The following is a 4,847-nucleotide window of genomic DNA, read 5'->3' on the forward strand; positions in this document are numbered from 1 at the left end:
CAATGGTGCGATCTCGGCTCACCGCAACCTCCGCCTCCTGGGTTCAGGCAATTCTCCTGCCTCAGCCTCCTGAGTAGCTGGGATTACAGGCGAGCGCCACCATGCCCAGCTTAATTTTTTGTATTTTTAGTAGAGACGGGGTTTCACCATGTTGACCAGGATGGTCTCGATCTCTTGACCTCGTGATCCACCCGCCTCGGCCTCCCAAAGTGCTGGGATTACAGGCTTGAGCCACCGCGCCCGGCCAACCCAACCCTATCTTTACTTTCACAGGACGAACTGGTCATTCATAGAGTGGTGTCGTCTGCAGGTCTTTTGCTCTCTTCGAGTCTGAAGTTTGGGGCAACGAGGGCACTCAGAGGTCTCTGAGATGGAAGAAACCTTAGAGACACGCTTCTCCGCCCTGTTCAGTGCCTTACAAAGGTCACGCCTCCCTGCAGACTGCATCCCCTGAGCTCCTGTGCCTCTGGCTTTGAGCTGGATTTGCCAGTGCGAGACAGCAGAAAATGGAGGGCCAGGAAGTTCTAACCCTGCTGCTTCTGTGCCTTGGCACCACAATTCTGGCAGAAGCTGCTCCCTCTGTGACTACCACTTCCGGCTGGGGGATCCCCCTTCCAGCTATTGCTGACCCCTCTTCTAGAGCTCCCTTGGTCTCCTTTGCTCCCTCAGGCCTGATGGTAGGCCTTCCCACTGTTGCTTGCTCCTGGGTACTTCAAGATCCTTTATAGGCTTCCTCAATCCTGCTCACATCTCTGTAAACAGCTCCTTCATTAGATACGCTTCAAAACCCCAGCTGAAAGTTCCTTCTTCCTGGTTAGGTTGGCAATTCCTGTCTAATGCAGCAATTCCCTCTGTAACTTCCCCAGCCTCTGTTTACCCACTTCCCGCATTCCATGGCATCTACTCCATTCATAGACTGTCCTAGTTATTAACATGTTATTCCTTTTTTGGAGGCAAAAAAGGTCTGCTTCCCGTGAAATTCTGTTTCTGTCATCTGAGGCACACAGAATAAGCCTCCTCTTTCCTCTACCTGACAGCCCTGTAAATATTTAAACACAGCTGTCAAGGTCTCCCCCAAGTCTGCTCCTCTCCAGGTGCAATGCATTCCACTTATTTTCCACTTTCCATTTCTCCATGCTCCCATTTCAGCACCTGAAAATGAGGGAGTGAAGAAATGGGAGAATAAATTTATAATAATTGATAGGTGTGTGTGGTAGGATCAAGAAACCAGGAAGGGAAGAGAGTCTCCCTATTTCTGGGCTTATCCCTGAAGCTGACTTGTCAGCTTCCCATTATACCGCTTGTATTGTTCTTACCACTTAAACTCATGTATTACTTCATCCATTCTCTTTTTTGTATTTTTTGTTGTGAAAATAGAATAACATAAAATTTACCACTCTAATCATTTTTCCATGTACAGTTCAGTGGCATTAAATACATTCAAAATGTTGTGCAGCCAACACCGTCATCCATTTCCAGACCTTTTACATCAACCCAAGCAGAAGCTCTGCCCATTAAACAACAAATTCCCATTCCCTCCTCCCTCAGTCCCTGGTAATCTCTATTCTATGTTCTGTCTCTATGAGTTGCCTATTCGTGTAAATAGATTCATACAATATTTGTACCTTTGTGTTTGGCTCATTTCATCTAAAATAATGAGTTCAGGGTTAACCCATGTTGCATTATGCATCAGAATTTCTTGTATTTTTAAGGCTGAATAATATTCCACTGTATGTATACACCACATTTTGCCGATCTGTTCGTCTGTTGACAGACACTTGGGTTGTTTCCATCTTTTTAACTATTGTGAATAATGCTGCTATGAACAAGTATCTGTTCAAGTCCTTGCTTTCAGTTCTTTTGGATATGTATCCAGAAGTGAAATTGTGAGATCATGTGCTAATTCTATGTTTAACTTTTTTTGAGAAACTGCCAACCGTTTTTCTGCAGTGTTAATACCATGTCTCATTCCTACCAGCAATGTGCGGGGGTTTCAAGCTTTCCATATCTTCAACCGATACTTGTTTTTCTGCTTTGTTTTCTTTTGTTTTAGTTGAGACAAGGTCTCGCTCTGTCACCCAGACTTGAGTGCACTGGTGCAATCTCAGCTCACTGCAGACTCTGCCTCCTGGGCTTAAGCCAGCCTCCCAACTTACAGCTGGGATCACAGGTGCACGCCTCCATGACGGCTAATGTTTTTTAGTTTTGGTGGAAATGGGGTTTCGCCATGTTTCCTAGGCTGGTCTCAAACTCCTGAGCCTAAGCAATCTGCCTACCTTGGTCTCCCAAAGTGCTGGAATTACAGGCATGACCCACTAGGCCTGGTCCAATGCTTGCTTTTTAAAAAAAAACAATAGTCATCCTAACAGGTGTGACCATTCTCTTTAAAATTAAAAAAAAAAAAAAAAAAAAAAGGCTGGTCACGATGGCTCATGCCTGTAATCCCAGCACTTTGGGAGGCTGAGGCGGGTAGATCACAAGGTCAAGAGACGGAGACCATCCTGGCCAACATGGTCAAACCCTGTCACTATGTACTAAAAATACAAAAATTAGCTGGGCGTGGTGGCACACGCCTGTAGTCCTAGCTACTTGGAAGACTGTGGCAGGAAAATTGCTTGAACTCGGGAGACGGAGGTTGCAGTGAGCCAAGATCGTGCCACTGTACTCTAGCCTGGCAACAGAGTGAGACACTGTCTCAAAAGAAAATATTAAATATATTTTTTTTAAAAAAGGTTTATTGGGGTAACTGCCATACAATAAACAGCAATATTTAACATGTATAATTTGATACATTTTGACATACGTATATACCCATGAACCCATCATCACCAGCAAGATTATTACTGCCATTTCTATTACCCCAGAAGTTTCCTGAAGTCCCTTCCTGATCCCACCCTGCTGCTCCTCCGCACTCCCTTTCCCAGGCAACTTCAACTACTTACTAATCCCCTATGTACTTCAGGTCCCCTTACCTTGCCTGCTCATTTCCTTCCATCTGTGAAGCTTGAACTCCTGGATCCAAGATGAGGGCAAAATTTATTAGCAGATACATTCAGTAACTTTTACGCAAACCAAGTTCCCTACTCCCAGCAAGCCAACCACACGTACCAAGAACTTATGAAACTTGAGAGCAAGTTGAAAGTTAAACTTGCAGTCACTGCTTACACCTCCCTCTTTCCCAAACACATACAAGAAATCAGATTTCAATTGTGGTTACCTTTGAGGTAAGAATTATTATTACAATTTTATAGACAAAGGAACTGAGGCTTGAAGAGATTAGAAGAGGTTAGACAACTTGCTCAAAATCCCATAAATGGTGCTCAACACCAAAAGCACAAACCATAAAAAAAAACATTGATAAGTTAGACTAGATAAAAATTTAAAACTTTTTTGCTTAAAAGACACCAATGAGCCGGGCACAGTGGCTCGTGACTGTAATCCCCAATACTTTGGGAGGCCAAGGCAAGTGGATCCCTTGAGCCCAGCAGTTCAAGACCAGCCTGGGCAACATGGTGAGATGCCCCCATCTCTACCAAAAACAAAACAGCTGGGTGTGGTGGTGCACATTTGTGGTCCCCGCTGCTCAGGAGGCTGAGGTGGGAGAATTACCTGAGCCCAGAAGATCAAGCTGTAATGAGCTGTGATTGTGCCACTGCACTCCAGCCTGGGTGAGAGAGTGAGATCCTGTCTCAAAAAAAAAAAAAAAAAAATCACTAAGAACATAAAAAGAAGTCACAAGGCTAGGACAAGATGTGTGCAAATCATATATATGATAAAAGACTTAAATCTAGACTACAGAGAGAGCATTTACAATGACCAACACATAGAATGTTCTTGACAAATGACCAAATTTTTTAAATGAGCATAAGATTTGAATTCACATTTTTCCAAAGGTGAAATATCAATATCTAATGTACAAAGAAAAGATGCTCAAAAATCATTATTCATTAAGGAAATGCAAATTAAAACCAGAAGAAGATACCTCTAGACCCACTAGGATGGCTATAATGAAAAAGAAAATCAAGTGTTGTTAAGGAAATAGGGAAACTGAAAGCCTTATGCACTGCTAGTAGGATTGTAAAATGGTACAGACACTTTGGAATGCAGTTTGGCAGTTGCTTAAACACTTAAACATAAACTAATGATACAACTCAGCAATTCTACTTCTAAGAATCTATGAGAAAAATGAAAATCCATGTCCACACAAAAACATGTACACAAAAGTTTACAGCACTCTTATTCATGCTAGTCAAAACTGGAAACAGTCTATCTTTTTTTTTTTTTTTTTAATAAAGATGGGGTTTCACCATGTTGGTCAGGCTGGTCTTGTGAACTCCCAACCTCAGGTGATCCGCCTGCCTTGGCCTCCAAAGTGTTTGGATCGCAGGTGTGAGCCACCACGCCCGACCTGGAAACAGTCTAAATAGCTATCCACTGATGAATGAATATGGTACATTCCTACAATGGAATACTATTCAGCATTGAAAAGGAATGCATTCCTATACATGCTACAACATGGATGAACCTTGAAACCATTAAGTGAAAGAAGCTAGACACAAAATATGAACTGCATCATTGATTTCATGTATAGGAAATACCTAGTAAAAACAAATTTACAGGAGCAGAAAGAGAATGGAAATGTTCTAAAACTGGATTATGGTGGTGGTTCCACAACTCAACAAATTTGCTAAAATCACTTACAACGAGTAAATTTTATTATATGTAAATTATACTTCAATAAACCTCCTTGTAAAATTACACCACTGATAAATGGTAGCACAAAATATAAAGAAAAGTTATCTTGAAAGATCTCTGATTAATAAACCTACTCAAAGATGTAGGATGTA

Source organism: Sapajus apella, unplaced genomic scaffold (assembly GCF_009761245.1).
Source record: "Sapajus apella isolate SASKATOON/1434 unplaced genomic scaffold, GSC_monkey_1.0 scaffold39, whole genome shotgun sequence".
NCBI lineage: Eukaryota > Metazoa > Chordata > Mammalia > Primates > Cebidae > Sapajus > Sapajus apella.